The sequence below is a fragment of the Musca autumnalis genome, unplaced genomic scaffold (assembly GCF_047663935.1).
Source record: "Musca autumnalis isolate F117 unplaced genomic scaffold, ASM4766393v1 scaffold_5, whole genome shotgun sequence".
Lineage (NCBI taxonomy): Eukaryota > Metazoa > Arthropoda > Insecta > Diptera > Muscidae > Musca > Musca autumnalis.
In genome coordinates, this window is record NW_027412088.1 from 177294568 (window position 1) to 177307682 (window position 13115).

The 13115-nt window shown below is 35.3% G+C and overlaps 1 long non-coding RNA gene across 1 annotated transcript; it reads right to left on the reverse strand.

Moving 5' to 3' along the window:
* Nucleotides 1-232: 232 nt before the first annotated feature.
* On the reverse strand, nucleotides 233-1805 carry LOC141405779 (uncharacterized). The gene is made up of 3 exons (XR_012413265.1): nucleotides 1569-1805; nucleotides 1417-1501; nucleotides 233-1334 (listed from the first exon to the last, which is right to left on the reverse strand). It is a non-coding gene; the product is annotated as an uncharacterized lncRNA (long non-coding RNA).
* Nucleotides 1806-13115: the final 11310 nt, after the last annotated feature.

Here is a 13115-nt window from a genome sequence, read left to right on the forward strand (position 1 = left end):
TGGCCCAGGAACATCAACAATAAACAACTGGAGAACAACATTGAACAATCTACTATCACCTACTGGACACCACCACAATCCATACTAACCACTGGCCCATGGACCAGCTTAGCCGCCCTCCCTACCTTGATCACCTTTGCCCTTCTTTCCCAGATGACCCCTAATCCCGCACACAGCCACACCACTTACCTCACCTTCATGTCCCCCTTCCAATCAATTTAGCACATCATGATTTCTAATTCCAAAAAATACATCAAGTCATTTTTATTCTAATTGATTCTAAAGCTAACGATTATGTCGGACTTAATAATTAAATATTTTGTTGATTATAATTTTGTATAAAATAAAATAATTTATGAATAAAAAAAAATAAAATTAGAAAAAAGTTTTCATTAACTAAAGTTTCTCTTTTGAAGATAGAAAAAACCAATATAGTGATTGTTTAACAAAAGGGGTATTTAAAACGAACGGTCTTTTGACCAAACAAAATGATCAGTTTAATGTTTCCTTTTTGTCCTTGGGACTAATACAAAACAAACATCCAATAAGGATAATCAAAATCAATCATTTCGATATCACGAGATCTAGGTTTCTGACATCTACCCACCCTAATGTCACTAAAAAAAAGAGCTCTTTTCTAATATCGGACATGTAATGGGCCTAATTATCAGGATTAATAATCTCGCTCACGAGAATGTTGACAACAGACATTTAAACTGGACTTAACAAGCAAACATTACTTGATAACCTAATTAAAACATCAATAATATCAATAAACAATAAATATGCTGAATAAAAAATATAATATACTAAACAAGCAGAATAAATAATTAAAGATATGTTATGTTAGATAAAAGTTTGAATAATAAATAAAAAAGTAAATGGTTTAATATTTTCTTTTAAGATTTTAACTGGGCAACGATTCATCCTTGGGGTCATATAATGACCACAATACGCTCATACGTCTCACAAAGTGGTATCCTCATTACTTCTCGACAACTACCTGTTTCGAGAACAAATTTCCACCATCAATTAGCTTAGTATATTTTTACGTCGTTTTATGACGATTTCAGACCACGGTGTTGGCAAGAAATGAATTGGAGACTTCAGGGTATAACAATTAATTTGGGTGTCTCGAATAAATTGATTAGGGTGCTGGGCTAGGATTCCACGAGCGGAGATTTAATTCTTAGTTTTGGGTTTTGCCCACAGATGGTATTAGGTAACACTTATTTTCAATGATGATTGGCAATACTGTGTTCCTACCTTATGTTCCAGAGTTAGTGACACTATCGACCACAAGATAACGTTATGTGCTCCAACCTGACACCGACCTGCCGAACCCACAAAAAAGGAAAAAATTAACTAATTTTAATTATCATATTTTTTTATATTTTTAGCACTTAACGCTCGTACCTTTTTTTTGTTTGTCGGTTTAGGTAAATTCACACGGCTCGAACACCACGTCACCACTCTATTCTATTAAATTTCTCCTCGTCACCTAATTATTTAAACATAATGTTAACACCTTTTCCTTTGATTTTCACGTACTGTCATTAAATTTTTACCTTTGATATATTAAAAATGTTCTAGATATCTTATTAAAAAACGTTCACTTTTATTGTTTAAAACGCTCTTAATTACACGGATAGGTTAATTTGCTCAACACCACTAAACAACTGAACCTTTTTCTGAAAATGCTCTCTTTTATAGGTTCGGTCGTAAAAATGGCTCCTTTCCATTACTCGACATCTTGCAAACCCACTAGATTTGTCCCTTTTCCTACCACCAGTCGTCCCCCTCTCAATTAATTAGCAAAAAAAACCTTTGCAACATTTGAGCCCTAATTTTCGCCGGACTTGTTTTAAGAGAGTGCCACCTTAGTTTGTGCACATTTTAGGCCGATAAAACCGTTTCCTAAAATTCTCAGTCATATTTGTTTTGGCAACACGGGTTCAACTAGCATTCAGAACACTGCCTAAAATTGGAGATTGTAAATTCTCCACTTGATCAAAATGTCAAAACCAGAGATAAACAACAAAAAGAAAAACACTGGCGGTATCGTTCCAATTTTTTTATTTTTTCTTCTATTATTAATTAATATTTGTTTTTTCTTTTCAGCCTTTGTTTTTTAGGTGCAGCCCCCAATGATGGACTACAGGAAACAATCAAGATCTCCCTCTGGGATGGCTAATATTTCCTTGGCTTATTTTGGCCATACCAGTGGTTCGATACTTGTGTTTTCTGTATTTCACATGTGGCGGCTTCGGCTTTTGTTTAATTTGGGCAACGGATTGAAGGCATGACAATCCAGTTGCCCTTAATTTTACTCCAAAGGGTGTATAACAAAAAAAATGGACACCCCAACGATAAAAACCAAAAACCCTCAACACACAAAATTTTTGGGAAAAAAAATTAACTCCCCCCAATACAAAAAAATAAAAAAAACAACAAAAATGTGAACACGGCAGGTCATGAAAGGCATTACAGTGGCCTGCCATCCCGGGAGTGTTCACTTTAGTTACCACTGGCTCCCCCAACTCTACCGAATAATGGGAGCTGGTGGAATCTCATGGTTCGTAGCCGCCATGCAGGCGAAAAAGGCTACACCCTAAGGCCCCTCCACGCAAAATTTTTTTCGCCCTCGGATTTGGGACTTTGTTCTGTGAGGCACCGCAACAAGCAAAAGTCATCTGCGATGAACTTTTCTATAGGAAAAGTCATCTGTGATGAACTTTTCTATAGGAAAAGTCATCTCCGATGAACTTTTCTATAGGAAAAGTCATCTCCGATGAACTTTTCTATAGGAAAAGTCATCTCCGATGAACTTTTCTATAGGAAAAGTCATCTCCGATGAACTTTTCTATAGGAAAAGTCAATTCCGATGAACTTTTCTATAGGAAAAGTCATCTCCGAGGAACTTTTCTGTAGGAAAAGTCATCTGCGATGAACTTTTCTATAGGAAAAGTCACCTGCGATGAACTTTTCTATAGGAAAAGTCATCTCCGATGAACTTTTCTACAGGAAAAGTCATCTCCGATGAACTTTTCTATAGGAAAAGTCATCTCCGATGAACTTTTCTATAGGAAAAGTCATCTCCGATGAACTTTTCTATAGGAAAAGTCATCTCCGATGAACTTTTCTATAGAAAAAGTCATCTCCGATGAACTTTTCTATAGGAAAAGTCATCTCCGATGAACTTTTCTATAGGAAAAGTCAATTCCGATGAACTTTTCTATAGGAAAAGTCATCTCCGAGGAACTTTTCTGTAGGAAAAGTCATCTGCGATGAACTTTTCTATAGGAAAAGTCATCTCCGATGAACTTTTCTATAGGAAAAGTCATCTCCGATGAACTTTTCTATAGGAAAAGTCATCTCCGATGAACTTTTCTATAGGAAAAGTCATCTCCGATGAACTTTTCTACAGGAAAAGTCATCTCCGATGAACTTTTCTACAGGAAAAGTCATCTCCGATGAACTTTTCTACAGGAAAAGTCATCTCCGATGAACTTTTCTACAGGAAAAGTCATCTCCGATGAACTTTTCTACAGGAAAAGTCATCTCCGATGAACTTTTCTATAGGAAAAGTCATCTCCGATGAAATTTTCTATGGGAAAAGTCATCTCCGATGAACTTTTCTATAGGAAATTCATATCCGAGAAACTTTTCTATAGGAATAGTCATCTCCGATGAACTTTTCTATAGGAAAAGACATCTCCGATGAAATTTTCTATGGGAAAAGTCATCTCCGATGAACTTTTCTATAGGAAAAGTCATCTCCGATGAACTTTTCTATAGGAAAAGTCATCTCCGATGAACTTTTCTATAGGAAAAGTCATCTGCGATAAACTTTTCTATAGGAAAAGTCATCTCCGATGAACTTTTCTATAGGAAAAGTCATCTCCGATGAACTTTTCTATAGGAAAAGTCATCTCCGAGGAACTTTTCTGTAGGAAAAGTCATCTGCGATGAACTTTTCTATAGGAAAAGTCATCTGCGATGAACTTTTCTATAGGAAAAGTCATCTCCGATGAACTTTTCTACAGGAAAAGTCATCTCCGATGAAATTTTCTACAGGAAAAGTCATCTCCGATGAACTTTTCTACAGGAAAAGTCATCTCCGATGAACTTTTCTACAGGAAAAGTCATCTCCGATGAACTTTTCTATAGGAAAAGACATCTCCTATGAAATTTTCTATGGGAAAAGTCATCTCCGATGAACTTTTCTATAGGAAAAGTCATATCCGAGAAACTTTTCTATAGGAATAGTCATCTCCGATTAATTTTTCTATAGGAAAAGTCATCACCGATGAATTTTTCTATAGGAAGAGTCATCTCCGATGAATTTTTCTATAGGAAAAGTCATCACCGATGAACTCTCTATAGGAAAAGTCATCTCCGATGAACTTTTCTATAGGAAAAGTCATCTTCGATGAACTTTTCTATAGAAAAAGTCATCTTCGATGAACTTTTCTATAGGAAAAGTCATATTCGATTAACTTTTCTATAGGAAAAGTCATCTTCGATTAACTTTTCTATAGAAAAAGTCATCTTCGATGAACTTTTCTATAGGAAAAGTCATCTTCGATGAACTTTTCTAGGAAAAGTCATCACCGATGAACTTTTCTATAGGAAAAGTCATCACCGATGAACTTTTCTATAGGAAAAGTCATCACCAATGAACTTTTCTATAGGAAAAGTCATCACCGATGATCTTTTCTATAGGAAAAGTCATCACCGATGATCTTTTCTATAGGAAAAGTCATCACCGATGAACTTTTCTATAGCAAAAATCATCTCCGATGAACTTTTCTATAGGAAAAGTCATCTCCGATGAACTTTTCTATAGGAAAAGTCATCTCCGAGGAACTTTTCTGTAGGAAAAGTCATCTCCGAGGAACTTTTCTGTAGGAAAAGTCATCTCCGATGAACTTTTCTGTAGGAAAAGTCATCTCCATGAACTTTTCTATAGGAAAAGTCATCTCCGATGAACTTTTCTATAGGAAAAGTAATCTCCGATGAACTTTTCTATAGGAAAAGTCATCTGCGATGAACTTTTCTATAGGAAAAGTCATCTGCGATGAACTTTTCTATAGGAAAAGTCATCACCGATGAACTTTTCTATAGGAAAAGTCATCTTCGATGAACTTTTCTATAGGAAAAGTCATCTTCGATGAACTTTTCTATAGGAAAAGTCATCTCCAATGAACGTTTCTATAGGAAAAGTCATCTTCGATGAACTTTTCTATAGGAAAAGTCATCTCCGATGAACTTTTCTATGGGAAAAGTCATCTCCGATGAACTTTTCTATGGGAAAAGTCATCTCCGATGAACTTTTCTATGGGAAAAGTCATCTCAGATGAACTTTTCTATGGGAAAAGTCATCTCCGATGAACTTTTCTATGGGAAATGTCATCTCCGATGAACTTTTCTATGGGAAATGTCATCTCCGATGAACTTTTCTATAGGAAAAGTCAACTCCGATGAACCTTTCTACAGGAAAAGTCATCTCCGATGAACTTTTCTATAGGAAAAGTCATCACCGGTGAACTTTTCTATACGAAAAGTCATCTTCGATGAATTTTTCTATAGGAAATTCATCTTCGATGAACTTTTCTATAGGAAAAGTCATCTCCGATGAACTTTTCTATAAGAAAAGTCATCTCCGATGAACTTTTCTATGGGAAAAGTCATCTCAGATGAACTTTTCTATGGGAAAAGTCATCTCCGATGAACTTTTCTATGGGAAATGTCATCTCCGATGAACTTTTCTATGGGAAATGTCATCTCCGATGAACTTTTCTATAGGAAAAGTCAACTCCGATGAACCTTTCTACAGGAAAAGTCATCTCCGATGAACTTTTCTATAGGAAAAGTCATCACCGGTGAACTTTTCTATACGAAAAGTCATCTTCGATGAATTTTTCTATAGGAAATTCATCTTCGATGAACTTTTCTACAGGAAAAGTCATCTCCGATGAAATTTTCTATAGGAAAAGTCATCTCCGATGAACTTTTCTATAGGAAAAGTAATCTCCGCTGAACTTTTCTACAGGAAAAGTCATCTCCGATGAACTTTTCTAAAGGAAAAGTCATCTCCGATGAACTTTTCTATAGGAAAAGTCATCTCCGATGAACTTTTCTATAGGAAAAGTCATCTTCGATGAACTTTTTTATAGGAAAAGTTATCTATCTCCGATGAACTTTTCTATAGGAAAAGTCATATCCGATGAACTTTTCTAAAGGAAAAGTCATCTCCGATGAACTTTTCTATAGCAAAAGTCATCTTCGATGAACTTTTCTATAGGAAAAGTCATCCCCGATGAACTTTTCTATAGGAAAAGTCATCTCCAATGAACTTTTCTATAGGAAAAGTCATCTCCGATGAACTTTTCTATACGAAAAGTCATCTCCGATGAACTTTTCTATAGGAAAAGTCATCTTCGATGAACTTTTCTATGGGAAAAGTCATCTCCGATGAACTTTTCTATGGGAAAAGTCATCTCCGATGAACTTTTCTATGGGAAAAGTCATCTCCGATGAACTTTTCTATGGGAAAAGTCATCTCCGATGAACTTTTCTATGGGAAAAGTCATCTCCGATGAACTTTTCTATGGGAAAAGTCATCTCCAAAGAACTTTTCTATAGGAAAAGTCATCTCCGATGAACTTTTCTATAGGAAAAGTCATCTCCGATGAACTTTTTTATAGGAAAAGTCATCTCCGATGAACTTTTCTATAGGAAAAGTCATCTCCGATGAACTTTTCTATAGGAAAAGTAATCTCCGATGAACTTTTCTATAGGAAAAGTCATCTCCGATGAACTTTTCTATAGGAAAAGTCATCTCCGATGAACTTTTCTATAGGAAAAGTCATCTCCGATGAACTTTTCTATAGGAAAAGTCATCTCCGATGAACTTTTCTATAGGAAAAGTCATCTCCGATGAACTTTTCTATAGGAAAAGTCATCTCCGATGAACTTTTCTATAGGAAAAGTCATCTCCGATGAACTTTTCTATAGGAAAAGTCATCTCCGATGAACTTTTCTATAGGAAAAGTCATCTCCGATGAACTTTTCTATAGGAAAAGTCATCTCCGATGAACTTTTCTATAGGAAAAGTCATCTCCGATGAACTTTTCTATAGGAAAAGTCATCTCCGATGAACTTTTCTATAGGAAAAGTCATCTCCGATGAACTTTTCTATAGGAAAAGTCATCTCCGATGAACTTTTCTATAGGAAAAGTCATCTCCGATGAACTTTTCTATAGGAAAAGTCATCTCCGATGAACTTTTCTATAGGAAAAGTCATCTCCGATGAACTTTTCTATAGGAAAAGTCATCTCCGATGAACTTTTCTATAGGAAAAGTCATCTCCGATGAACTTTTCTATAGGAAAAGTCATCTCCGATGAACTTTTCTATAGGAAAAGTCATCTCCGATGAACTTTTCTATAGGAAAAGTCATCTCCGATGAACTTTTCTATAGGAAAAGTCATCTCCGATGAACTTTTCTATAGGAAAAGTCATCTCCGATGAACTTTTCTATAGGAAAAGTCATCTCCGATGAACTTTTCTATAGGAAAAGTCATCTCCGATGAACTTTTCTATAGGAAAAGTCATCTCCGATGAACTTTTCTATAGGAAAAGTCATCTCCGATGAACTTTTCTATAGGAAAAGTCATCTCCGATGAACTTTTCTATAGGAAAAGTCATCTCCGATGAACTTTTCTATTTCGAAAAGTCATCTCCGATGAAATTTTCTATAGGAAAATGTTCATCGGATGAACTTTTCTATAAGATAATGTTCATCGAATGAACTTTTCTATAAGAAAATGTTCATCGGATGAACTTTTCTATAAGATAATGTTCATCGGATGAATTTTTCTATAGGAAAATGTTCATCGGTTGAACTTTTCTATATGAAAATGTTCATCAGATGAACTTTTCTATAGGAAAATGTTCATCGGATGAACTTTTTTTATAGGAAAATGTTCATCGGATGAACTTTTCTATAGGAAAATGTTCATCGGATGAAATTTTCTATAGGAAAGTGTTCATCGGATGAAATTTTCTATAGGAAAGTGTTCATCGGATGAACTATTCTATAAGAAAATGTTCAACGGATGAACTATTCTATAAGAAAATGTTCATCGGATGAACTTTTCTATAGGAAAATGTCCATCGGATGAACTTTTCTATAGGAAAATGTTCATCGGATGAAATTTTCTATAAGAAAATGTTCATCGGATGAACAATTCTATAAGAAAATGTTCATCGCATGAACTTTTCTATAGAAAAATGTTCATCGGATGAACTTTTCTATATGAAAAAGTTCATCGGATGAACTTTTCTATAGGAACATGTTCATCGGATGAACTTTTCTATAGGAAAATGTTCATCGGATGAACTGCACCATAGGAAAATGTTCTTCGGATGACTTTTTCCATAGGAAAAATGTTCATCGGCTGAACTTTTTTATAGTTCATCGGATGAACTTTTCAAAATAGTTTTTTTTTTGATTCGATTCTTCACTTACCTCTTTTGAATCCTTTTGGCAATCCCTTAAACTCTGAATTAATTCCGAACGTTTTGCACCAATCGCTTCACAGCAAATAATTGGCAAATAGATGTCAAAATAACGCAAAAAGGCCATGCAAATTGTAAAAATGGTTACAAAATTCTGAGAGGATAATTGTTGGGCCTCCAGGAAAATCATATAAAACAAAAACGTATTGGATATAAAGAAGTTCAACAGCAAAGCCATAAAATAAAACTGATAAAAATACATTACAGCTGGACAAATCTCATCTAGGGTGGATAGATTTCTAAAGATCTGAAACAATGCCCCTTGCTTCAGATGGCTATTGGTCAACAGCTTCTCCAACCTCCGCTTGAATTCATCCATTTTGTCAAGGATCTTCAACAACAGATAGAAGAATCCAAATAACTTTAATTGAAGCAAATATTGGACAATGATGTAATAGCTTAGCACGAATATATTCACAGGTGAGGTGTTTCGTCTCTTCACGTTATATTTGACGCTTAGCGCAATGATGAGAAAATGTGAAATGGAACAAATCGATTTTCCATAAAGCAAGGGTCGATGTCTCACGTTGTTTTTTGGGGATATTTCTAATTGTCTCAATTTATGGCATAGTTCGGAATGTTTGTCCTGAGAAAATTTCAGTTTATCAAATACGGTCATCATCACCAATAGACTTTGTATTTGAACATTTAGCCTATTTAGCAGTGGCAGCAATGGTTTCTCCACATACGCATCCATATATGTGTAGCCATAAATATTATAGATGGGTATACCACCAATCACCAGGATAGCCAGGACGAATTTGTAGATCTTATAAAGCACATGCTTTGTTATCCGGTGATTTTCGGAGGCTACAAAAAAATTCACATTGATACCAATGCACAAGTTCCAATATTCAAAATATTTTATTAAATTCATTGTTCTTAATTTGTTTTGGACGACTTCCATTCGGCGTTCGGTAATAGACTAATGGAATAGTTGCAAAATTACATTCATATTTTATTGAATGCATTCCATTGATAAATTGTGATAGTGATCTATAAGAGTTCATTGTCATATGGGTCATTAAATGGAAGAATTTAATCAGAGAGGGAAAATTCAAGGGAGATGATTATTGTTCCTATAAAAAATTTGACCAAAGATGAGCTTTACTACCGAAAAATCAGAACCTTTCCTAATGAAAGGTTCATTGAAGAAGAGTTTTTTCTCTTAGAAAAGTTATTTGGAGATGACTTTTCCAATAGAAAAGGTCATCGGTCGAAATTTTTTCCTATAGAAAAGTTCATCGAAGATGACTTTTTCTATAGAAAAGTTCATCGAATATGACTTTTTCTATAGAAAACGTCATCGGAGACGACTTTTCAAATAGAATAGGGCTTCGGAGATGACTTTTTCCATTGAAAATTTTTTCGGAGATGACTTTTCCATAGAAAAATTCTTCGGAGATGACTTTTCCTATAGAAAACGTCATCGGAGACGACTTTTCAAAAAGAATAGGGCTTCGGAGATGACTTTTTCAATTGAAAATTTTTTCGGAGATGACTTTTCAATAGAAAAATTCTTCGGAGATGACTTTTCCTATAGAAAAGTTCATCGGAGATGACTTTTCCTATAGAAAGGTTCATCGGAGATGACTTTTCCCATTGAAAACGTCATCGGATATGACTTTTCAAATAGAATAGGGCTTCGGAGATGACTTTTTCCATAGAAAATTTTTTCGGAGATGACTTTTCCATAGAAAACGTCATCGGAGACGACTTTTCAAATAGAATAGGGCTTCGGAGATGACTTTTTCCATTGAAAATTTTTTCGGAGATGACTTTTCCATAGAAAAATTCTTCGGAGATGACTTTTCCTATAAAAAAGTTTATCGGAGATGACTTTTCCCATAGAAAACGTCATCGGTTATGACTTTTCAAATAGAATAGGGCTTCGGAGATGACTTTTTCCATAGAAAATTTTTTCGGAGATGACTTTTCCATAGAAAAATTCTTCGGAGATGAATTTTCCCATAGAAATGTTCATATGAGATGACTTTTCCTATAGAAAAAGTTCATCGGAGATGACATTTCCTATAGAGAAAGTTCATCGGAGATGACTTTCCTATAGAAAAAGTTCATGACTATTTCCTATAGAAATGTTCATCGGTGAAGACTTTCCAATAGAAAAGTTCACCGGTGATCACTTTTCCTATAGAAAACTTCATCAGTGATCACTTTTCCTATAGAAAACTTCATCGGTGATGACTTTTTCTTTAGAACATTTTTTCGGAGATGACTTTTCCCGTAGAAAAGGAGATGACTTTTCCTATAGGAAGAGATGACTTTTCCTATAGAAAAGTTCATCGGAGATGACTTTTCCCGTAGAAAAGTTCATTGGAGATGACTTTTCCCGTAGAAAAGTTCATCGGAGATGACTTTTCCCATAGAAAAGTTCATCGGAGAAGGCTTTTCTCATAGAAAACGTCGTCGGAGGTGACTTTTCCTATAGAAAAAGTTCATCTAAGATGACTTTTCGCATAGAAAAGTTCATCTGAGATGACTTTTCCCATAGAAAACGTCATCGGAGAATGCTTTTCTCATGGGACCATCTCAGGGTCATCAAAGATGACATTTCCCAAAAAAAGGTCTTCCGTGATGACTTTTGCCATAAAAAAGGTCATCGGAGATAACTTTTCCCATAGAAAAGGTCATCCCAGATTACTTTTCCAATAGAAAAGGTCATCGGAGATGACTTTTCTTATAGAAAAATTTTTCGGAGTTGACTTTTCCTATAGAAAAAATTTTCGGATATCACTTTTTCTACAGAAAAAGTCATCGGAGATGACCTCTCCCATAAAAAAGTTCATCGGAGATGAATTTTCCCATACAAAAGGTCATCGGAGATGAATTTTCCCATAGACAAGGTCATCGGAGATGACGTTTCCCATAGAAAAGGTCATTTGAAATGACTTTTCCCATAGAAAAGGTCATCGGAGAAGACTTTTCCCATAGAAAAGGTCATCGGACATGACTTTTCCCATAGAAAAGGTCATCGGAGATGACTTTTCCCATAGAAAAGTTCAACGGAGATGACTTTCCTTTAGAAAAAGTTCATCTGAGATGACGTTTCCCATAGAAAAGGTCATTTGGAATGATTTTCCCATAGAAAAGGTCATCGGAGAAGACTTTTCCCATAGAAAAGTTCATCTGAGATGACTTTTCCCATAGAAAAAGTTCATCGGAGGTGACTTTTACCATAGAAAAGGTTTTCCGAGATGACTTTTCCCGTAGAACAGGTAAACGGAGAAAATTTTCATATAGAAAAGTTTATCGGAGATGACTTTTCATATAGAAAAGTTCATCGGAGATGACTTTTCCTATAGAAAAGTTCATCGGAGATGACTTTTCCTATGGAAAAGTTCATCGGAGATGACTTCCTATAGAAAAGTTCATCGGAGATGACTTTTCCTATAGAAAAGTTCATCGGAGATGACTTTTCGTATAGAAAAGTTCATCAGAAGGAGATGGCTTTTCCTGTAGAAAAGTTCATCGGAGATGACTTTTCGTATAGAAAAGTTCATCGGAGATGACTTTTCGTATAGAAAAGTTCATCGGAGATGACTTTTCGTATAGAAAAGTTCATCGGAGATGACTTTTCCTATAGAAAAGTACATCGGAGATAACTTTTCCCATAGAAAAGTTCATCGGAGATAACTTTTCCCATAGAAAAGTTCATCGGAGATGACTTTTCCCATAGAAAAGTTCATCGGAAATGACTTTCCCATAGAAAAGTTCATCGGAGAAGGCTTTTCAAATAGAAAAGGTTTTCCGAGATGACTTTTCCGTAGAACAGGTAATCGGAGATGACTTGTCGTATAGAAAAGTTCATCGGAGATGACTTTTCCCATAGAAAAGTTCATCGGAGATGACTTTTCCTATAGAAAAAGTTCATCGGAGATGACTTTTCCTATAGAAAAGTTCATCGGAGATGACTTTTCGTATAGAAAAGTTCATCGGAGATGACTTTTCGTATAGAAAAGTTCATCGGAGATGACTTTTCGTATAGAAAAGTTCATCGGAGATGACTTTTCGTATAGAAAAGTTCATCGGAGATGACTTTTCGTATAGAAAAGTTCATCGGAGATGACTTTTTGTATAGAAAAGTTCATCGGAGATGACTTTTCGTATAGAAAATTTCATCGGAGATGACTTTTCGTATAGAAAAGTTCATCGGAGATGACTTTTCCTATAGAAAATTTCATCGGAGATGACTTTTCCTATAGAAAAGTACATCGGAGATAACTTTTCCCATAGAAAAGTTCATCGGAGATGACTTTTCCCATAGAAAAGTTCATCGGAAATGACTTTCCCATAGAAAAGTTCATCGGAGAAGGCTTTTCAAATAGAAAAGGTTTTCCGAGATGACTTTTCCGTAGAACAGGTAATCGGAGATGACTTGTCGTATAGAAAAGTTCATCGGAGATGACTTGTCCCATAGAAAAGTTCATCGGAGATGACTTTTCCTATAGAAGAATTTCATCGGAGATGAATTTTCCTATAGAAAAAGTTCATCGGAGATGACTTTTCGTA